The sequence below is a fragment of the Rattus norvegicus genome, chromosome 19 (assembly GCF_021556685.1).
Source record: "Rattus norvegicus strain SHRSP/BbbUtx chromosome 19, alternate assembly SHRSP_T2T, whole genome shotgun sequence".
In the NCBI taxonomy this organism is placed as follows: Eukaryota; Metazoa; Chordata; class Mammalia; order Rodentia; family Muridae; genus Rattus; species Rattus norvegicus.
Window position 1 is genome coordinate 25,241,285 of NC_141552.1, and position 24,610 is coordinate 25,265,894.

A 24,610-nucleotide genomic window follows, 5' to 3' on the forward strand; every position below is an offset into this window, starting at 1 on the left:
GCAGCAAACTTCCATAAGGTAAAGAAAGAAAAGGCCATAAAGGTACAACAAGACTACAGAACATCAAACTAATTGTACCAGAAAAATTCCTCCATTCACATAATAATTAAAACGCTAAATGCACAGATCAAGAAAGAACATTAAAAGGGGTAAGGTATAAATATCTAGTAACAAATAAATTCAGACGTATCTGAATTACACCAGACTTCTCAACAGAGATTCTAAAAGTCAGAAAATCTTGGGCAGATGTAATGCAGACACAGGCTCCTATATCCAGCATAATCCTCAATCACCATAAAAGGAGGAACCAGGATATTTCATGACAAAACCAAATTTAAAGAATTCTTTTCTGTAAGAAAGCACAACAGAGGCTAATAGGAGGAAAACTCCAAGACAATGAACTAAACTATACCCAAGAAAAACCAAGAAATTAATCTTCTCTCAATAATTTAAAAAAAGAGAAGCACACAAACATAATTTCACCTATAACCAGAAAAAGAAGAGAATGCAGCAATCATTGGCTTTAATATCTGAACAGATCTTCTTTCCCTAATCCCCAAGCTCCCAGGGGCCAAATTGCCAGCCAAAGTGTATGCAAGGATGCTCTATGGTTCAGGTGAGGCCTGTTGCCCACCAAATGGAGATCCTAGAGGTGTGAGGTGGGGATGGATATGTGTGGGTGGAGAAGCACTGTCACATAGGCAAAGCTGAGCAGAAAAGGGATGTAAGGTTTGATGAGGGGAGTGTGGAAAGCAGGACAACAGTTGAAATGTAAATAAATAAAATAACCGTTTAATAAAAAAATAGCCAAAAATAAAATAACAAGTAAAAAGGTAAATGAAAATTAAACCAAACCAAACAAACTAACAAACAAAACCCCTGTAGTGTATTGGCCTAATGCTGCTTGTATTTTAATGCTAATTGTAGAACTCAAGACTGGTTAACCCCAAATAACTGACCCTGCTCCCAGTTAACTGTGATTATAATGAAGCCAACAGCCAACAGCTGCACAGCAGAGAGATGGGGGAGGTGAGCTTTGAGGGCTTTGCTAGAGAGGATCATGAGGAGGGAAGAAGGAAGAAGAAGCTGCCAGAGAATAAAGGAAGAACGTGTGTGATGGAGAGGAGAGAGGAAGAGGACAGCAGCCATGGTTAAGGGAGAGGAGAGCCTGGTCCTGAGGGCTGTCCAAGGGAACAAAGAGCAGCTAAGATGCTACACAGTCAGTAAGAGTTGAGCCTTATTGTTTGGAAATTAGATCTGGTCCATGGAGGTCAGGCAGCTGCACAGCTACTGTGCTGACTAATGCACACTAAAAATAAATTTAACACAATATGAGTAACCAGTAAGACAGCTCTGTAGCGGATCCTAAAAGGAATACTTTAGTTTGAAGGGAAGGACAAAACACCAGAGAACACAGGGGATAAATTAATAAAACTAGGAAAGTTAATCAAAGAAGACTGTGAAAACAACAAAAATTAACAAAATGACAAAATTTAATACATAGGTTTAAATAATAATTACATATCACTAAACTCAATATCTAGGGTGGTGGGGCATGAATTCTGCCATGGTCTGAACTCAGAAAGGTGGGGTTGGGAGAAACATGTCTGGTTAAATAGTCCACCCACATTGTGTCAATGTGATTTAATCTAAGGACAAAGAAGTGGAGTTTCTCTCATGGCTTTCTTCTAACCCCTTGAAAGGATCACTGGGGTGTGGCCTCAGTACTTCATACTTCTTGCTGGGTCAGCGAAACTCAAGGAAGCTTGAGATTGTCATAGCACAGTATTAGGCTAGATATACTGAGTAGATGATACTAAGTTGTTCAGATGGTGATACCCATTTGCATGTGTTCTTAATGTGGACCTAAGGAAAGAGAGATCAAGGTCCTTAGAATAGACGGAACATTCCCAGGCTTTTCTACCATTCCAGACTGAAAGGCTGGTAGGGAGAAAGTGGTAAATAGTAAAGAATTAATAGATGATGCTTTGAATGAAGGGTTGGTTTTTGTGCTGGTTTAAGAGAGGGTCTCAAGTATCCCATGTTGCCCTCTTTCTGGCTGGCCAGGTTCACTTTGAGCTCAGATAAACCTGCTTCCACTTTCCAATAGATAGTCTTACAAGAGGGGCCTCCGAGGACTGTGAGGACAGCATTAGCCATTGACAGTTGAGGTGTGCAACCCACAACTATAGTTTTAGCCACTTTGTTCCATGTCTACCAGCTATTTCAGATTGTTGCTGTTCTATGCCTGACAATCAAGGACACAGAAAAATAACCTGATAGAGAGCAAGGACATGGTGATCACATCCTTGCCTCTGCTGTATGTTATGGATGAAGTTTGTTAAAATTCCAATATTGCAAAAAGCTTTATATAGGGCCCATCACATTAAGGGTCACTATGCACTGTTTCATCTAAAATGGCCTAATCAGAACTGACCGCCAGACAACACTTCCTGCGAAGTTCCTATGAGAAGCTTAAGTTTTTTGTGTTTTTTCTTCTTCCTTCCTTCCTTCCTTCCTTCCTTCCTTCCTTTCTTTCTTTCTTTCTTTCTTTCTTTCTTTCTTTCTTTCTTTCTTTATAGGTTTAGAGGAATGTATTTTGGGCCACGGATCTGCCCCTAGTATCTTAGCTATGGATGTGATCAATCAGTGTTAGTGTATGCATTCAATAAAATGTCCATTTTTGACTAAGGTAGATGCTTCTGTGTTTTGTGGGGTGACCCATTGTCAATGTCTAGTGAGTTGGGGCCCTGGGTATGGTCGCATACCCCAGGACACAGGGGATGCAGAGCAAAGGCAGAAGAAACTGCACACAGTTGCAAGCTTTATTAATCCTTATTAAGCTAAGAATATGCATTACTACAATTTTCATTGTGTCAAGGTACCATAAGATCATTATTCCCAGGATACCAGGAACAATGAGGGAAGATTAAACAAAGAAAGACGAATAAACGAAAGCTTCTTCTAAAAATATTCATATAACAAATCACCTCTCTTATTATAATCAAAATATACTCACCATTACCAAGAGAGCGTTAGAACCACTTCCACAGAAACGGGACACAGCAGAACATAATTTAAGGCCAAGTGAGAAAAACATTTTCTTCTCCAGGGCGGATGGAACACATTTTATACGTGAAGACTGACACATAGGACAATTAGCAATAATTTGTTTGGCTTGAGAATAGGGAAGCTTATATTTAATATGTAAATATCCTGTATTGGCATGATTATGACTGTGTTCTTCTGGGGTAGCAAATGCCACTAATTGATCTACCATATGATTGCCAAGTGTTAAAGATTCTGGAAATTTTGAATGTGATCTAGTATGTGTAATGAATATTCTAGAGTTTCATAATAACAATAGTCCTTTAATATGTGAGAATAACATTTAATATAGGCTTAGATGTAGAAACAACAGCAGTCGCAATATTCTGTACTACTCCTACAACATAAGCGGACTCAGCTATAATATTTTTACATCATGAGTAAAATCCTGGAATACATTAATTACCGCTAATAATTCATTTTGTTGTACTGACCCAAAAGAAGATTCTTGTCCCCAAAATTAATCTTTGGTCCAATAAGCCATCTTGGTGTTAGAGCCATCTGTAAACACAGTAAAGGCTGATAGTAATAGATCAACAGAAATTAGTGTATTTATAAATTTTTTTTTTGTTTTTTAAAGCAATCCCACAATTTACTATGGAGAGGATGAAATTCAATATTTCCAGTGTAAGAAATCATGGCTAATTGAAAAACCTCAGACATCTGCATTAAATATTCCCCTTTATTTTTGCTTAATGGGAAAACAATAGCAGCACAATCATATCCCCACAGAGTAACAGGTCTTTGTATGCCTTGCTGAATGATTAAAGAAATATGTTCCTCATTATTTGTTAATGTTTGGTTAAAGTTTTATTTAATATAAACCCATTCTAAAGGCAACTCATCCTGAGCGAAAGTGCCTGTAGGATATTCAAGAGTATTTAAACATATAATTTAATAACTCTATCTGGATCAATACGTGCCAAATATGCATCTTTCCATTTTCAGAAAAGATACCCTTGCATGCCTTCATATAAGCATTAATATCCCCAGCCTCCTTTATAGGTAATAATGCTCTCCTGTACTCTTCATTAGCATTTTCAAAAGCAAGCATTTGCAGCAGTTGTCCTCCAGCTTCCTCTCCTACCATTGTTCTTTCCAATGTTAATTTTAATATGCATAAACACTTAATATATGGTTCATAGAAAGCTACTACCTTTTTCAACCAACCAGTATCATCCTTTATAATAAGTCGGTTGGGCCACACCTTGAATCGATGCTGGCCTTATTATAGGAAAAGAAAAGGCAGGTGAATTCGTCATTATCATCCTGTGAATCTAATGGTCAACATGCCATCCTCGGGAAATGACTTAGAAAAACCTGCTTCAGGCAATGGTGCAGAGGGCAAAACTTTTACTTTCGTTTTGTCTTAATGAAGCTCTAGCTTCTTGTTCTGTATTCGTTATTACCCTGTCTGCATTCATGGCCTTGAACACAGTAAAAATTACAGCCCAAAGAGACCAGAAATTGGAATCTTTTTGCCCTGCCTGACAGCCTTTTTCACCTTAACTTTCACTTTGACCCAGATATCAGAATCCCTGGAACCCTCGTCAGGGAACCATGGAGTGTACTCTTGCTGTCTCTAAACACTTTTCTAAACCAGACTGATAGACATGAATTCCCTGCACTCTTAAAGATGCTTAAGCATAGCGAGATGAAGAGAAGATTTATCTTGTCCCATTTCCTTGTAATAAATTGTACTTACCTTATCTAACTGTCCAGACTTACCTTCAGGGACCCTGTTCCAGTGCCATAGGTCGACGTCTAGGGTGTTGGGAGCCCTACGTCCGGTCGCATTCCTTTCTGTGTTTCCCGATGCTCAGTGGCCATGCCACTCCAGCATGCTTTGAAATGAACCAGTCCGCCGACACCACCACCACCACCACCACCACCACCACCACCACCACCACCAATTTGGTTTTGTAAATAAAGTTTTATTGACATCGCCATACTCAGCATTTACATCCTGTTCAGTGCTGCTTCTGGCTGCAGCTGCAGGGCTTAGGAGCCACAGAGCCCTTTAGGCTCCCAGAGCTGAGAGCATTGACCTTTGCCTTGTTTGTGAAAGAGGTGACTGACCCCTGTGCTCGAGGTGGCCTTTCTGTGCCCTTTAACCCATAGCATAGGTCTCTGTGCCATCCTCTCCCTTTGCTATGGTGTGCACTTCCTGGTACATTTCCGTTAGCTCTTGACATTTCCAGAGCATTGGGTCTTGCAAATTGAATTTGCATGGCACCAGGAATAGACCTGATAGCAGGGTGGGGGACACTCCCTATGGGGAACCCTGCCCAGGGGCATAAGCTTACTTTTCCAGTCAACTCCCTGAACAGTGAGCCTTTGTGGGACAAGGTACTTCACGACATGACTTGACCTCTCTGCAGTGCACCCAATCCCTGCTTGGCTCAGATGTCCCCCAGAGAGGTTGTGTGTGTGTCCCCAGTAGAGGCAGCACTCTGTGTGGTGGCATTGACATGGCATCCAGGAAAGTCAAAACCAGAGGGACATGTCGGGCAGTTGGAAGCAGATGTCTGCGTCCATGGAGAGAAGGATGGACTAGACACTCCTACAGGGGGTGAGCTGAGAAGCACTTCCTTGGCTTTTTCACAGCCGTGTAGGCTGCATGCCATGCTGTGTACCCATGCTGTGCTGAAGCCCCAGGCTTTGAGTCTCCCACAGCTGCTGTGTCCTGGGTCCAGGGTAGGATTAAGCAGACTTCAGCAGGAGAAAGGTGAAAACCCTGGTTGCAGGGTGGGGATGGCACAGTCATAACACTCCTGCACATGAGGCACCTGACTTAGAGCCGTATAGCAGCTGTGACAAACCAGCTGTGGTGACACTCATCTGCAATGCCAGGCCATGGGGGGTAGAGGCAGTAGGATCAGTTGTTTAATTATCCTTGGCTACACGGCAAGTTCGAGGCCAGCCTGGGTAACTTTGTCTATGAAAATAAGACAAAACTAGGTCTTGACTCTGAGCATCACTGCCTGTACCTGGCATGGTTGCCCCACCCCAGGGAAGAAACCCCTCTGTCCAGAGGCCATAACTGCAGGAGACCCCTGGCCAAGTGTCTATACAGCGCCCTGTTTGACTGGTCTGTGCTGAGGACCAACCACGCTCTCCTCAACAGGAAGGACATGGGAGAGGCTGTTTCTGTGAGGTCCCGGGCCCTGAGACGGCCAAGAATAAACCCTGTCCTTGGGAAAGCCATGGAGACTAGGAACCCAGGGGATCTCTGCAAACACCAGGGCTGGCAGGGGACTCTGATCCTCTACAGCAGCTGCTCTCAATCTGTGGGTTCTACATCAGCACTCCTGCACACCAGACATTTACATTACAGTTCCTCACAGTAACAAAGTTGCACTCATGAAGTAGCTCTCCAATAAGTTTATGGTTGGGATCACAACATGAGGAACTGAAATAAAGAGACACAGGATTAGGAACGGTAAGAACCGCTATTCTATAGGAACCCAGGCATCTGCACTCGGTGTCTGCAAGTGTGATAGGCTAGGCTTCACCCTCAGCGATGCCAGCATGTGGGCACCAAGCCCAGGTTCCACCCCAATGCTTCCTGGATATGTGCAGGCCTGGTTCCATCAAGAAGTAATAAAGGAACCCTTGGCAAAAAACACTGGGTACCAAACAGGTCAGGAAAACACACCCCCTCTGCTGCAACTCCTCTCAGGAGGGCTAGTCTTTCCAGGAGGCCCCGGCTATAACCAAACCTTGTCTCCCAGTGCTTGCCCATTGGTGTCTTGGCCATATTCAGATTTGAGGACTTTGAACAGAATAGCTTCCAGCAGATTTGCATCAATGAATCCAACAAGCAGTTGCAGTCCTACTTCACCCAGCGCATCTTCAAGCTGAGGCAGGTGAGAGTGGACACCTATTCCCCAGCCCAGCCCGGCCATCACCCTGAATGTCAGCGATGTCCCTCAGTATCAGCAGGATGGGGCCTGGGCACCGTAGGTTCCCCAGGACCTAAAGCTATGTCCTTGAACTAAGTGCCATGCTCAGCCCTTCCAGCCTCTTTCAACCCGTCTGGATGCTCAACTGCTCCTGCAGCAAGGCATCAGTGTGCACATTCTGTTATGTCATTTGTGTGTGTCTACAGGTGGTCAGAGCCTGTCCCCTCTGTCCCTTTCTTTTGCTGTATTTGCCTTTCTGAGGAGGCAGGACTCACAGGTATGGGAGGCAGCCACATGAATATTCTGTAGCCATGTCTGACTCCTCTGAGGCTCAGTCCCACTTACACACCTACCCTCCAACCTCCCCACTCCATGTCACCCCTGGAGCTCTGTAGACCTTCCTGCTTTCTGTCCTTATATAACTGGTGACAGTGCAGCCCTCAGTGGTGTCATACAGTGTTAGTTTGTCTTTGCACTGCCTGGAGGTCTGACTTAGGAGAATGGCTACCATTCTCATTCCTGTTCAAGGGTCAGAATCTGAATCCTATGTAAGGCTGAATAATATTCCAGCACATGGCTGGGCCATGTTGAATTTACACAGTCACCTATGGATCTTATATTTTGGCTTGTAAACACACACATATAAGACTCAAGTGACACCCAAGTGGAGAATTGCTGGAGTCCTCCATGGCTTTCTGAACTGTCTGAGAGGCCATCCTGTCCACAGTGTATAGGGCACCATCTACTCATAGCTCACACAGCATGAGAAGATTAGGGAGGGTTAACCTGGCTTCTCTGTCTCCTACTTTCTGCCACACTAGCCCTAGCATCTTTCTGTATTGCAGTGAATGTTTAGAACCCAGGAGGATTCCAGCTTCCTTGCTCAAATATAGCAAGTTCCTCCTTGCCTGCTTTGAGACTGAGTCTCATGCAGCCCAGGCTGGCTTTGATCTCACCATTAGTTACGATGGCCATGAACTCCTGGTTCTTGGGCCTCAGACTTCTCTGAGTGCTGGGTGACAGGTATGCACCACTCTTAAGTCCTGCCACTGGGACAAGAGTGAGCAGAGCCAGCTCTGAAGCACACACTTTGCTGGTGTCAGTGATGACTGACTTATGATCCTGTCCTCCTTGCACATGGCCCTTCTCCTTGGTGCATGCCATCCTTCCTCCCTGTGACTCATGGGGGACACCAAGCCTGAGGATGTCAGGAAGAAGTTTACTTACTTCACTGGGTTGGAGGCTGTTAGGTTCCTGCGTCAGTAGGTGAGATTCAAGCTAGAAGGTTTGTGGCATGAGAAACGGGAACAGAACTGGAATGGCAGGAACAATCGTCGCCTGGCTCTGAGAAGACCAGGTGGGCAGAAACTCATCGTTGGGCAGGTAGTGAGCTCAAGTCCAGGCTGGGCATTGCTCAGCGCATGTGAACAGGTCTGCTTACATGGACATGTGTTTCCCCCACATGGTCACCACTTATCCAGGCACGGTGAATACTCCAAGGAGCTTTTTATGTTTTAACATTGTGTGTGTTTGTGTGTCCATACATACATATACACACATACATTCGTACATATACACGAATACACGTACATGAAAACACATGCATATACATGACTATACACATTCATGCTCACACACAGATACATACACACCTACATGCATACACACATACACACACATACACACACATACACACATACACACATATATGCATACACACATACACATATACATGCACACATATACACACATACAATACATATACACACATACAAATACACCTATACACACATATAGACAGACATATACACACATATACATATACACGTATACACATACATGCATACACACATTCATATCCACACATACATACAGACATATACATATATACTCACATACATGTAAGCACATGAGTGGAAGCCAGAGGACAGCTTGGCCCTTGGTTCTCTCCCTTTTACCACGTGGGTCCTGGGGATTGAGTCAAGCTCATCAGACTTGACAGCAAGCCCCTTTAACTGTAGAGCCCTCTTGTTGGCTGCCAGTCACCTCTTTCCACAAATTCTATCCATGGTGGAATGTTTACAGTTGTTATTCTCATGATTCCTTCAGCAATAGCGCAGACATCATTTACACTGCATTAGGAGTTATAATTCATGTAGATGTCAGGAGAGCTGGAGGCGTGGATCAAGAAGAGAGCCCACTTTCAATGTCATTATGTGGTATTGCCTTAGGCCCTTTTATACACTCCCCTGGCTTTGTCTGAGTATATGTTTGAGGGCTCTCTATGACTGTGCAAAGAAGTAAGAGCTAGGGCTGGGCCACAAAATAGGAAAGTACTTGTTCATCCAAAAACAAAAACAAAAAACAAAGAAACAAACAAAAATAGCTCTAGGGTTAAATATTGGTGCTAGTGCTGAACTACACAGCCAGAAGGTATTTTTCTAAGTAAATAACACAATATTGGGGATGACAATATGATCAAATATCCTACAACATAAGTTTGCAATGTTACCTACATTTTATAAATCAAGTCTGACCACCGTTTGGTTGTTTCCAATCATGTCTGAGTGCATCATCATGGGAATCCCAAGGAAAATCAGAAATGGGTTCTTAAAGCTGTTGCACAGGGCCAGTATAGACCTAAATACCACAGAGGAAACCTCGATTCTTATCTCAAGGGATCATTCACCATCACTCTTGTCACATAACTTATGGAAAGACGTCACCTTTCCTAAACTTAGCCTTTTTCCCAAGTGCTGCAGAAGGGAAGATCTGGTGTCAAGGGGTCTGGATTCAAACCACAGGACACTGAATTCATTTAAATAGGTGTAGTTTATTAATGCACACACCAATACAGTTCAACCAGAGCAACAGCTCACAACTGTGTACTGGACATTGCTAGGCCCAGTTCATTGCAAAATCCACATGGGCTCATGCACAAGTGCTAGAAATGCTTCGGTCTATGGGCCCTGACTCAGGCCATTTTACACATAATTGTTCCTATTTTCCTTGAATCTATTGGGTCCTATGTGAAGAATACACTTGGGGAACTTGTTAAGATTAACAAACCTCATAACATACAGAACATAACAGGGTATGTGACCAGCACCACACAGTTCAACGTCAGAGTTTTTTGTTCTTTGTTAGTGTTTTTCTTGGCATCCATGATGTGGAGGCGTATTACAGAACAATAGGAAAGAGCTGGCTGCTGTGTAACAAATTCGCTGCTATTAAGGTAGGTATGGGGGCAAGACCTCAGCAGTAGCCCTTAAGATGGGAAGGAGATGATGTGTTTGATAACTGAAAGGAGCTGCCTCAGCTGTGTTTCTCTGCCTGCTCAGTGCCCATTCAACATCACTCTGTCCCTGAAGAGGAACTCAAGGTCTGCCCCCTGCTGCCTGTGAGCCAGGAAGAGGCACAGAAAGGCAAGGCCACAGCACTGGTTTCCAATCCCTCAGTAATGCTGGATTTCCAATAATGTACTTGTATACACAAATACAGTGTGGTAAGTTGCAATAGATACTAATCATTTCTCACATAGGGCAGCAGTTGATTGACTACAACTAATTCTATTAAAAAAAGAGAAACCTGGCTCTTGTAGAAATATACAAAGAAATATCTAGGATGGTGGGGGATGAATTCTGCCATGGACTGAGCTCGTGGAAGTGGGGTTGGGAGAAAGATGCTGGTTAAATAGCCCACCAGGTTCACATTGTGTCAACTTGATTTAATCTAAGGACAAAGAAGTGCAGTATCTCTGATTGCTTTGTTCTAGTACCTTTAAAGCATCACTGGGGTTTGAACTCAGAACTTCACACTTCTTAATGGGGCAACTACACGCAAGGAAGCTTAAGATTTCCATAGGCACAGTATTATGCTATATATACAGAGTAGATGATACTAAGATGTTCAGATGGTGATGTCCATTTGTATGCACTCTTAATGTGGACCTAAAAAAAGAGAGATCAAGGTCCTTAAAATAGAAATATCAGTTCCAGTTGTTTTCTACCATTCCAAACTGAACGACTGGTAGGGAGAGAATGGTAAATAATCGAGAATTCGTAGATGATGCTTTGAATAAAGTGTGGATTTCTGTGCTCGTTTAAAACAGGGTCTCAAGTATCACATGTTGCCCTCTACCTGGCTGGCCAGGATCACTTTGAGCTCAGATAATCCTCCTTTCACTTTGTAATAAATAGGCTTATAAGAGTGGCCTCCAAGGACTGTGCAGACAGCATTAGCCTTTCACAGTTGAGGTGTGTAACCCACTACTATAGTTTTAGCCACGTTTTCCCATGTCTACCTGCTATTTCAGATTGTTGCTGTTATATGCCTGACAATCAAGGATGCAGAAAAATAACCTGATACAGAGTAAGGACATGGTGATCACATCCTTGCCTCTTCTGTATGTTCTGGATGAGGTTTGTTAAAATTCCAATATTGCAAAAAGCTTTATATAGGGCCCATCACATAAAGGGTCACTATGCACTGTTCTATCTAAAATGGCCTAATCAGAACTGACCACCAGATAACACTTCCTGCAATCCTCATATGAGAAGCTTGAGCTTTTTGTTTTGACTTTTTCTCTTCTCTTTCTTTCTTATTTTTTGCTATATAAGTTACTATATGAATTTGCCCCCAAAATTTGAACTACGGAAGTGATCTATCAGTGTTAATGTGTGCATTCTATAAAGTATTCATTATTTACTATGATAGGTGGTTTTGTGTTTGGTGGGGTGGCCATTTCCCAGTGTACAGGTGCTGGGACCTTGCTCTATCCACTTAATGGATAAGCACCATTTAGCCGTTTAGGTGCATCCCCTATAACTCTTGACTATTTTATTTTTCTGATAAAAGCACATGATGTATCTTACTCAGGCCTGTGAGCAGAGCTCCTTTGGCAACATTGGTACAGAGAAGAGAACCCCACAAGCAGCATGAGGTTCCCTTCACTCATGGTCCCAATACTGCACTTTCCTCTGCCAACTGGTCTCCACACTTTGCCTAGCACCATAAAGACTTTAACTCTTTCTCCTAAGGAATATTCTGGCAATTGTCGATTGCTAAGCACATGACTTCATGAGTGTTCCCCTAACACACACCCATGTTGTAACCTACATGCAGACTATTTCTTGATGTGATATAAAGCACCTGTACATAATGAGACAAGAGAACTTTTGACTGCATATTCAAGCTGGTGTGAAATCTCAGGAAGTTTTAATGGCTAACGTTGGTGAATGAGGACAATTTGAGTTAGGATGAGACATTTTTGGGGCAAGATATGGAAGGAAACATTCATTTAGAAGCATTGGAATTACTAAGTTTTTTTATAATCAAGCCTTGAGAAAAATTTGGCTTTGGAAGCAGGAGGTGCTCAGTGGCTCTGCCCTGGGAAAGTCTCCTGGAAAGGGCACCTCTGCTTATGCTCAGTACAGGGAGAACATTAGCAGGCTGGCAAAGTCTGCTCCCCATGACATCAGCTGTCCCTTCTATGACACTCTATTGTCTCCTAGAGAGTTCTTGGCATCCTCTGTGATGTCACCAGTGTTGTAGTGACAACCAGTGCCCTAGTTTCTCTCAGTCTGAGTCTGGCGGTTACACCCTAAGACATGTTTTCCCGTCTTCGCAAGAGTTTTGGGAGGGGGAACATCGATTGTGGAGAGACTAGAGTGAAGGAGTCTGGCATTTCGTCTCAGAGTAATGATGGACAAAGACAGCACTTCTGGGGAATGTTGAGTAAGTTCTAGGCAGTATATTTTGAGCTTCCTGTCAGGGGGGCTGCAGGCTTAAGCTGACCTTTCTAGCAATGGGCCACAACAACTGCAGCATCTGAAAAGGAATTGAATTTCCATGAATATCACAATTCCTGAAAGTCAGGATTTCAGAACTTTAGATTCCCCATCCCCACTGGGAGGATATGGTAAGGCCAATGCTATTATTCTGTGAACTTCTGGTCTTTACTTTTACAGCTCATTTGTTCTGTTACATTGATATAAAAACACCATCAGGAGTCATGGAGGGTCCACCTTTTCTGAGTTTAGACAGGGCAGCAATGTACTTCACTATCATTGCTTCTTTAAATACAGTGGATATCTGACAGTAGGAAAAGGGGGAGAATTGTGCTCCAGGCAATAACCTTATGTTCTTAGACCTTCTCTGATTTCTTCTAATTGCAGGGTCATCGTTAGCTTTATATATTAGAGGTTGTATGTTACAAACATTTTTCTAAAATACCAAAACTCTTTGGAACATGTAGACCAAGATTCAGCCTGTAACCCATTGGCACTTCGGGGGTTTGGTATTTCAAATAGGGGAATTGATAAGTCTGTTGACCATGTCCTCCCTGGAAATGCGTTTTAAATCCAAAGATATTGGCCTAGAATATCAGGGTAGGACATCTGAGTGTCTCCAGTCACTCAAGTATTGTGGATGGTGAATTTATCATCTGAGTTCTGAAACCACAGGGGTGAGGGTCCTGAAACCAAGCTGTACCCTGTTCAGCTGATAATAATCCTGGAGAAGCCATCTCGGTGGTACATGTAGGCACGTGATGTCCGGCATAGGGAGCACCTGGCTGCTTACATTTCTTGGTCTCTATAGAGTAGTGGGAGAACTGAGATCCACTGAGGAGGCCTCTTAAGCATAGACCAATCGCCTAGCAGTGACACTGGGTTCCAGGCTTGTTCTCCTGTTTAGGCCTCACTGTGGTCTATGTACACTCTATGCATTCTCCCCATGCAGGTTCACTTGTGTCCTTCTACCTACAGAGGCTGGGAGAGAAACATCATCCCCTGGAACTGAGCTAAGCAAGAAGCAGGCCGAGAAGGAAAATAAGAGGTGGATTTAAGAGCTGCAGCTCATTACAGAGGAGCGAAACGACCTGAGAGATCGCCTGAGGTTTCTGACAGAGAGATCCATGAAGAACAGGTATGAATCGCTCCAAACGCTCTTGTTCCATTCCTGGGTGTTCAATGTCACCTTCATCTTATCCTTTTAAGGTTTTGGGTTCTAGAAAGCTGTGTCTCTGTAACGACCCTTTTTTAAACCTCACCTCCCATATAGAGGAGATTCAGAACCTGACCCTTCCTGAGGAGCAAGATGGAAAATGGACTCATCTGCTTCCATTTATTGAAAAGCAGGATTTGTGGTCTGAATGAAGAATTCGGGGATAAAGTCAGGGAGAGTGAGTGCCCAGTGTGTATTTGCAAAGCCCTTGACATCTGGTGGCTTTGCAAGATTGTAATTGCAGTGAGTTTATGGTGAGTCTCTGTACGTGCTAGGCAGGGGACTGAGTGCTGGAAGATCCACACAGCAGCCTGAGGGGCCTGGTCCCAAACTGTTCATCTCAATGCTTGACTAGAAGGTCTCAGGCTCAGGCCTGTTTGTTCTTGTCTGTGTGTCTTGCCCTCTGAGACAGCAATGGTGCATGCAATTTCTCCTGGTTGTCACAGTGCTCTCTGTTTCCATATTTCTCTTTCTCTTTCTCTGACTCTGTTTACATTTCTCTTATTTGTGGCTGTGTCTCAGTCTGTGTATGTGCATGTGCACACATCCAAATGCATAGGTACAACATTTATATGTTCATATTTCCCTCCAAATTTGAGTCTAGGGGTCTATGTCTTGGCCTGAGTATTTACCCATGCTACACTTTCATGGAGATGTGAGTGCTTTGTTCTGGGAGCCCCACTGTCAACAGCACAGTTCTTTGACTGTGTGGTCACATTTGTCTGTACAGTTGTATCCATTGGGCAGATTATTATTTTGTGGCCAGATGTGATCTCAACTCCATAATTATGTGTAATGTCTGTCTCTACACTATTAGTTATTCAGAATGAATAATTCCTGTTGTCAAAACAGGAAAAATCAAATCACATTTTCTGGGTGTGTAGGGGAGTGCCCGGAAGAGCTGTGGCTGAGGCTTTTGATAACATAACTGTCTTGACTCCAGGTCCAGTCCTCTCTATTGAACAAAGGGAGCCAGGAAACCCTCCATCTGGATGCTGAGCTTCCGGTGTCCTGGCCCCAGAATAACAAGTTTCTGAAGCTGAAGAAGATCCCAATATATAGAATTCAGAAGGTGTCCTTCCAGGGCTGGGGTAGTACAGGACCCACCCTGAGTTCATATATTCCTAAATGCTGATGTTCATTGTATTCTATCATTTGGGGCCAGGCCACACTTCAGGCCAAATCCATATTATGAAGACCTGGAGAGAATGGAGGAGGCGGTCATGTCAATTCTGCACAACTTAGAGATGGAGAACACTGAGATCCATGAGAACAGCCATAAGCTGAAAAAGGAGATTACCTTCTCTAGGTAAGTCCTGGTCAGAAAGGCTATCACTTGTGGAATGGCCATTTCTGATTTCTTTGTTCTGGATTGGACGGTCTTCATCTATGAGTCTATCTCTTGTGCTGTTTACACATCAGTGTGCCAGGGTCATTAGGACTCAGTTTTCAGTTCCACAAAAGACTGTTACTCATCCCAGGATTGTCTAGGCATCTTCAGAAGGCTCTAGATAGAACAGCACTGATTGAAGTCAGCAGAAGGTTATTAGACTGAACGGGGCCTCTGGTGTCATACCAGGTTTTACAAAACTCAGTGTGTGGACCACATGGTTAGAATGACCTTCTCTTGGTTCTACTGACCTCCTTTGAGGGTGTTTGCCCACTACTAATTGATGTTGCCCCCGTGCATTGGGCTTTCATGGATAGTTGTAGATCCATGTTCTTTTTGAGAGATTTGGACCCTATTTGATGCTTGGGCCATCAAAAAAATTTCTTCTTCCCTGAATTGGCTGTTTCCTGTTTCTGCAGCAGCTTTATATGTATCAAGATGTATTCTACGTTTTCATGGGTATATGGGTTCTAGGGTTGTTAGTGGAACTTGGAAGTAGGAATGGGAGAAAGGAGCAGCAAGATCTTACTATGCAGAATGTCTTTCCAGTAACCTGCTCAGCCGCTCCTGATGGAGAACACATGTATGAAGAACTTTGTCACATCTATGCAGGAGAGCAAGGTGGTACAGATTTATTGTGCACTGATAGAGAAATATTTGATTGAATTGAACAAGAACGATAAATATGAATAGGAGAAGACCAGAAACCGCCAGACCCCAGCAATATCTGGTAGGAATAAGCAGCTGTGAGTTTAACAATATCTGATACCATTTTCCAATTTCATACATCTTTGCTTTCCCCTACAAGCTTTCTAATTTACACTCCCAACGAGCCAACCATGGCCTGTAATGGAATTGTTCATTGCTTTGTCTATGTACAAGTATTCTGGGAAGTTAACCACTTTTCAGAAACTGAACTATTGGCAAGTATATTTTGCTTCTCTTTTTGAAGCTGCAGTCCAGAAATGGTGACAGATGAATAACATATCATATTATGGCATGACTGTGTGATATGCTATGTAGAGTTTTGAACAAGGTCTTGGTCCTGTGACTAATGACATTTTGTGGTCATGTGACTTCCTAGGTAGGAAGCACCTTTGTGGGATAAGAACCAATTGCAAATGTCGAATTCATCCTTGTCATTGACTTTTATCTTGGTGACATATGGACATCTCCTTTCTTTCTGCAACCCAATGAGGTCTCTTCCCATTGCCCTGTTCTTCGTTTGCACTTGTATAAGTCTGGGTCCCAGATTGGCAGCCCACATTACTGTGAGGCTTGCTGGAGATTTTGTCCTGCCCACAGAGTTAGCAACAATGATATCAGTTAAAAGGTCCATGTCGACCGTCCAATAGAACTGAGGTGGTAGAAGGCAGCATTCTGACAGCTGGCTTGCATTTCCCCACCAAATCAGTGTCTGAAAAACTGCCTTCCTCTACCAGGTCTCAGAAAGTGCAAGAGAGCTGGAATTGGACACAGACCAGGAAGAGGACTCCTGAAGAATAAGTTGCATTCTCAGGAGTCCCCTGCTGACAAACATCCTGACCATTAACAACATTTTTTGGATGAATATTCTTCCTCATAGTTAATTTGTCATTGCTTAGAGACCCTAAATTTATATATCACTAAGCCAGCCTCACTGATTGAGGTCTTACTCACTTCCTTCTTTAGAATTCACCAAACCCCGTGGGAGAGAGACCTCACCGCCTGGTCAGGTGGGCACTCCCGAGGCTGCAGAACGGAGGAGACCACCAACACTGCCCACCCCTGCCCACATCCCTGGCCCAAGTGGAAACTGTATAAGGCCTCTGGGTTCCCGTAGTGGAGGGCCCAGGAGCGGCAGGACCCCTGCGCCTGAGACACCGAGGGAACCTGAAGGAAACAGACCGGATAAACAGTTCTCTGCACCCAAATCCCATGGGAGGGAGAGCTAAACCTACAGAGAGGCAGACACGCCTGGGAAACCAGAAGAGACTGCACTCTGCACACATCCAGATACCAGAGGAAAACACCAAACGCCATCTGGAACCCTGGTGAACGGAGGCTCCCGGAAAGAGCAGCGCAGATCTTCCCGGTTGCTGCCGCCGCGGAGAGGACTTAGGCAGTACCCCCGAGCAAACTTGAGCCTTGGAACCACAAGGGAGGGCCCAGGAGAGGCAGGACGCCTGCGCCTGAGACACCGTGGGAACCTGAAGGAAACAGACCGGATAAACAGTTCTCTGCACCCAAATCCCATGGGAGGGAGAGCTAAACCTTCAGAGAGGCAGACACGCCTGGGAAACCAGAAGAGACTGCACTCTGCACACACATCTCGGACGCCAGAGGAAAACACCAAACGCCATCTGGAACCATAGTGCACGGTAGCTCCCGGAAAGGGCGGTGCATATCTCAAAGGACCAGTAAATATCTTCAACAAAATCATAGAAGAAAACTTCCCTAACCTAAAAAAAGAGATACCCATAGCCATACAAGAAGCCTACAGAACTCCAAATAGATTGGACCAGAAAAGAAACACCTCCTGTCACATAATAGTCAAAACACCAAACGCACAAAATAAAGAAAGAATATTAAAAGCAGTAAGGGAAAAACGTCAAGTAACATATAAAGGCAGACCTATCAGAATCACACCAGACTTTTCACCAGAAACTATGAAGGCCAGAAGATCCTGGACAGATGTCATACAGACCTTAAGAGAACACAAATGCCAGCCCAGGTTACTGTATCCTGCAAAACTCTCAATTAACATAGATGGAGAAACCAAGATATTCCATGACAAAACCAAATTTACACAATATCTTTCTACAAATCCAGCACTACAAAGGATAATAAATGGTAAAGCCCAACATAAGGAGGCAAGCTATACCCTAGAAGAAGCAAGAAACTAATCGTCTTGGCAACAAAACAAAGAGAAGAAAAGCACACAAACATAACCTCACATCCAAATATGAATATAACAGGAAGCAATAATCACTATTCCTTAATATCTCACAATATCAATGGCCTCAACTCCCCAATAAAAAGACATAGATTAACAAACTGGATACGCAACAAGGACCCTGCATTCTGCTGCCTACAGGAAACACACCTCAGAGACAAAGACAGACACTACCTCAAAATGAAAGGCTGGAAAACAACTTTCCAAGCAAATGGTCAGAAGAAGCAAGCTGGAGTAGCCATTCTAATATCAAATAAAATCAATTTTCAATTAAAAGTCATCAAAAAAGATAAGGAAGGACACTTCATATTCATCAAAGGAACAATCCACCAAGATGAACTCTCAATCCTAAATATCTATGCCCCAAATACAAGGGCACCTACATACGTAAAAGAAACCTTACTAAAGATCAAAACACACATTGCACCTCACACAATAATAGTGGGAGATTTCAACACCCCACTCTCATCAATGGACAGATCATGGAAACAGAAATTAAACAGAGACGTAGACAGACTAAGAGAAGTCATGAGCTAAATGGACTTAACGGATATTTATAGAACATTCTATCCTAAAGCAAAAGGATATACCTTCTTCTCAGCTCCTCATGGTACTTTCTCCAAAATTGCCCATATAGTTGGTCAAAAAATGGGCCTCAACAGGTACAGAAAGATAGAAATAATCCCATGTGTGCTATCAGACCACCACGGCCTAAAACTGGTCTTCAATAACAATAAGGGAAGAATGCCCACATGTACGTGGAAATTGAACAAAGCTCTACTCAATGATAACCTGGTCAAGGAAGAAATAAAGAAAGAAATTAAAGACTTCTTAGAATTTAATGAAAATGAAGGTACAACATACCCAAACTTATGGGACACAAAATTAAAGCTGTGCTAACAGGAAAACTCATAGCGCTGGGTGCCTGCAGAAAGAAACAGGAAAGAGCATATGTCAGCAGCTTGACAGCACACCTAAAAGCTCTAGAACAAAAAGAAGCAAATACACCCAGGAGGAGTAGAAGGCAGGAAATAATCAAACTCAGGGCTGAAATCAACCAAGTAGAAACAAAAAGGACCATGGAAAGAATCAAGAGAACCAAAAGTTGGTTCTTTGAGAAAATCAACAAGATAGATAAACCCTTAGCCAGAGTAATGAGAGGACACAGAGAGTGTGTCCAAATTAACAAAATCAGAAATGAAAAGGGAGACATAACTACAGATTCAGAGGAAATTCAAAAAATCTTCAGAACTTAGTATAAAAGCCTATATTCAACAAAAGTTGAAAATCTGCAGGAAATGGACAATTTCCTAGACAGATACCAGGTACCGAAGTTAAATCAGGAACAGATAAACCAGTTAAACAACCCCATAACTCCTAAGGAAATAGAACCAGTCATTAAAGGTCTCCCAACCAAAAAGAGCCCAGGTCCAGACGGGTTTAGTGCAGAATTCTATCAGACCTTCATAGAAGACCTCGTACCAATATTATCCAAACTATTCCACAAAATTGAAACAGATGGATCACTACCGAATTCCTTCTATGAAGCCACAATTACTCTTATATCTAAACAACACAAAGACCTAACAAAGAAAGAGAACTTCAGACCAATTTCCCTTATAAATATCGACGCTAAAATACTCAATAAAATTCTGGCAAACTGAATCCAAGAGCACATCAAAACAATCATCCAACATGATCAAGTAGGCTTCATCCCAGGCATGCAGGGATGGTTTAATATATGGAAAACCATCAACATGATCCATTATATAAACAAACTGAAAGAACAAAACCACATGATCATTTCATTAGATGCTGAGAAAGCATTTGACAAAATTCAACACCCCTTCATGATAAAAGTCCTGGAAAGAATAGGAATTCAAGGCCCATACCTAAACATAGTAAAAGCTATATACAGCAAACCAGTTGCTAACATTAAACTAAATGGAGAGAAACTTAAAGCAATCCCACTAAAATCAGGGACTAGACAAGGCTGCCCACTCTCTCCCTACTTATTCAATATAGTTCTTGAAGTTCTAGCCAGAGCAATCAGACAACAAAAGGAGGTCAAGGGGATACAGATCGGAAAAGAAGAAGTCAAAATATCACTATTTGCAGATGATATGATAGTATATTTATGTGATCCCAAAAGTTCCACCAGAGAACTACTAAAGCTGATAAACAACTTCAGCAAAGTGGCTGGGTATAAAATTAACTCAAATAAATCAGTAGCCTTCCTCTACACAAAAGAGAAACAAGCCGAGAAAGAAATTAGGGAAACGACACCCTTCATAATAGACCCAAATAATATAAAGTACCTCGGTGTGACTTTAACCAAGCAAGTAAAAGAATTGTACAATAAGAACTTCAAGACTCTGAAGAAAGAAATTGAGGAAATCCTCAGAAGATGGAAAGATCTCCCATGCACATGGATTGGCAGGATTAATATAGTAAAAATGGCCATTTTACCAAAAGCGATCTACAGATTCAATGCAATCCCCATCAAAATACCAATCCAATTCTTCAAAGAGTTAGACAGAACAATTTGCAAATTCATCTGGAATAGCAAAAACCCAGGATAGCTAAAACTGTCCTCAACAATAAAAGGACTTCAGGGGGAATCACTATCCCTGAACTCAAGCAGTATTACAGAGCAATAGTAATAAAAACTGCATGGTATTGGTACAGAGACAGACAGATAGACCAATGGAACAGAACTGAAGACCCAGAAATGAACCCACACACTTATGGGCACTTGATTTTTGACAAAGGAGCCAAAACCATCAAATGGAAAAAAGATAGCATTTTTAGCAAATGGTGGTGGTTCAACTGGAGGTCAACATGTAGAAGAATGCAGATCGATCCATGCTTATCACCCTGTACAAAGCTTAAGTCCAAGTGGATCAAGGACCTCAACATCAAACCAGATACACTGAAACTAATAGAAGAAAAACTAGGGAAGCATCTGGAAAACATGGGCACTGGAAAAAATTTCCTGAACAAAACACCAATGGCTTATGCTCTAAGATCAATAATTGACAAATGGGATCTCATAAAACTGCAAAGCTTCTGTAAGGCAAAGGACACTGTGGTTAGGACAAAACGGCAACCAACAGATTGGGAAAAGATCTTTACCAATCCTACAACAGATAGAGGCCTTGTATCCAAAATATACAAAGAACTCAAGAAGTTAGGCCGCAGGGAGACAAATAACCCTATTAAAAAATGGGGTTCAGAGCTAAACAAAGAATTCACAGCTGAGGAATGCTGAATGGCTGAGAAACACCTAAAGAAATGTTCAACATCTTTAGTCATAAGGGAAATGCAAATCAAAACAACCCTGAGATTTCACCTCACACCAGTGAGAATGGGTAAGATCAAAAACTCAGGTGACAGCAGATGCTGGCGAGGATTCGGAGAAAGAGGAACACTCCTCCATTGTTGGTGGGATTGCACACTGGTACAACCATTCTGGAAATCAGTGTGGAGGTTCCTCAGAAAATTGGACATTGAACGACGTGAGGATCCAGCTATACCAATCTTGGGCATATACCCAAAAGATGCCCCAACATATAAAAAAGACATGTGCTCCACTATGTTCATCGCAGCCTTATTTATAATAGCCAGAAGCTGGAAAGAACCCAGATGCCCTTCAACAGAGGAATGGATACAGAAAATGTGGTACATCTACACAATGGAATATTACTCAGCTATCAAAAACAATGACTTTATGAAATTCATAGGCAAATGGTTGGAACTGGAAAATATCATCCTGAGTGAGGTAACCCAATCACAGAAAAACACACATGGTATGCACTCATTGATAAGTGGCTATTAGCCCAAATGCTTGAATGACCCTAGATGCCTAGAACTCATGAAACTCAAGACGGATGATCAAAATGTGAATGCTTCACTCCTTCTTTAAAAGGGGAACAAGAATACCCTTGGCAGGGAATAGAGAGGCAAAGATTAAAACAGAGACAGAAGGAACACCCATTCAGAGCCTGCCCCACATGTGGCCCATACATATACAGCCATCCAATTAGACAAGATGGATGAAGCAAAGAAGTGCAGGCTGACAGGAGCCGGATGTAGATCTCTCCCGAGAGACACAGCCAGAATACAGCAAACACAGAGGCGTATGCCAGCAGCAAACCACTGAATTGAGAATAGGACCCCCGTTGAAGGAATCAGAGAAAGAACTGGAAGAGCTTGAAGGGGCTCGAGACCCCTTATGAACAACAATGCCAAGCAACCAGAGCTTCCAGGGACTAAGCCACTACCTAAAGACTATACATGGACTGATCCTAGACTCTGACCTCATAGGTAGCAATGAATATCCTAGTAAGAGCACCAGTGGAAGGGGAAGCCCTGGGTCCTGCTACGACTGAACCCACAGTGAACTAGATTGTTGGGGGGAGGGCGGCAAGGGGGGGAGGATGGGGAGGGGAACACCAATAAAGAAGGGGAGGGGGGAGGGGGATGTTTGCCCGGAACCGGGAAAGGGAATAACACTCGAAATGTATATAAGAAATACTCAAGTTAATAAAAAAAAAAAAGAGAGAGAGAGAGAAGTGGTGTAATTCAGATAGGTCTGAATTCATTTGTTACTGCATATTTATGCCTTACCCCTTTTAATATTCTTTCTTTGATCTGTGCATTTAGGGTTTTAATTGTTATGTGAATGGAGGAATATTTTCTGGTCTGCTCCCATCTGTCAGATTCTATGGCAGTGGTTCTCAACACTCCTAGTGCTGCACACCTGTAAGACAGCGCTTCATGCTGTGATGACTCCCACCATAAAATTATTTCAGTACTACTTCATAACTAATATTGCTACTCTTATAAGTCATAATATGCAAGGTATCTGATATACATTCTTTTTGAGTGGTCATAGCCCAGAGTTTGAGAAACATTGCATTATATACATTTTTTTTTAAAGAGAGGCCTTCATCTAAGAAGGTCCTGATGCAGGTGTAAGAGCAGACACACCCTGACATAGTGACAAGTTAGCAGGCCCAAGGCCGCTTGCCTTAATGGCAACAGAGATTCCTGGGTAAAGGCACAATCTGAAATCACTGTCCCCAGGACATTTCTTACCTCAGGTTTTCCCCATTACACGGTGTGTCTGCTTGGCCATGTCTGTCCAGGAAGCCTGTAGTCTCTAATACAGACAGAATGCTAAAGGCAAGAATGTTTTCCCTCTGTTGGCTCCCAGTCACTTCTACAGAAGTAAGTTCAAATCACCCGTGGGTAAATGTGTGTCTCTCACATAATGTGTGAGACTTGAAATGTCATCCATTTGAGTTGACAAAACCACTCTCACTTCAGATTTACAGCTGACCAACACTTAGTTTCAGGAGAATGAAGAAGCTGGCCAGGCCTGCAGAGTCAGATTCCCTCCCTGCCTGGGACAATCCCACCCACAGTAGACTTCAGCTTCACCTAGCAGCTGTTATCAGAAAATCTGACCTTAAGGTTCTGAAGTCCACACATTCACACACCCTAAAGTTGTTAGATGGTGGATATGGGGTTTTCTCCGATTTAAAATCATTCAGGCCTCTTTTCTCCCCTGGGATGCACTCTGTTCTCTCTGGTCAGTTCTTCTCAGAAGTAAACTCTCAGAAGGGGCACTTTGCTCTAACTCCTCCATGGGACCCACCCAGCATTGTGACTGGAGGATCCTAAGTTGTAGCTCTGAGCTGGGAGGGGGAGCTCTCACCCTGACAAGGAGAAGCCTGTTTTCACAGCTGATCTGGATCTGAGGAAAAGGTGCTTTTAAAGAAGCCTGTGAAAGTGTCTCCTGCAGGAGAGCCCACCCTGCAGGGAAAGTCACACAGGACATGGAAAAGTGGCTTCCCAACTTTCCCAGGGCTCTCAAACCAGGGAGGGTACCTGATTTCAGAGAGTTTGAGAAAGGCCTCCATCTCCCTGAAAGACTTCCCTCAATCATAAGTCCCACCACTACCCCAGGCTCAGCAAAGCCCTCCAACTGCCAGTTCCTTGCAAATGAAACCCAGTGTGGAGAATTGAGGATAACACTTCTAGGATAAGGGACACACAAGCCTCTGGGGGTCCTGACCTGGGGTCTGTCCCTCAGGCTCTCCTCACTTCCCCTAGGTGCCTTGGGCAGGGGCAGGGTCAGGAGTAGGGGGAGGGGCAAGTTCATGGTCAGGGGCAGGGTCAGGAGTAGGGGGAGGGGCAAGTTCATGGTCAGGGGCAGGGTCAGGGGCAAGCAGTGACCTCCAGACAAAAGTTAGGCTTTGG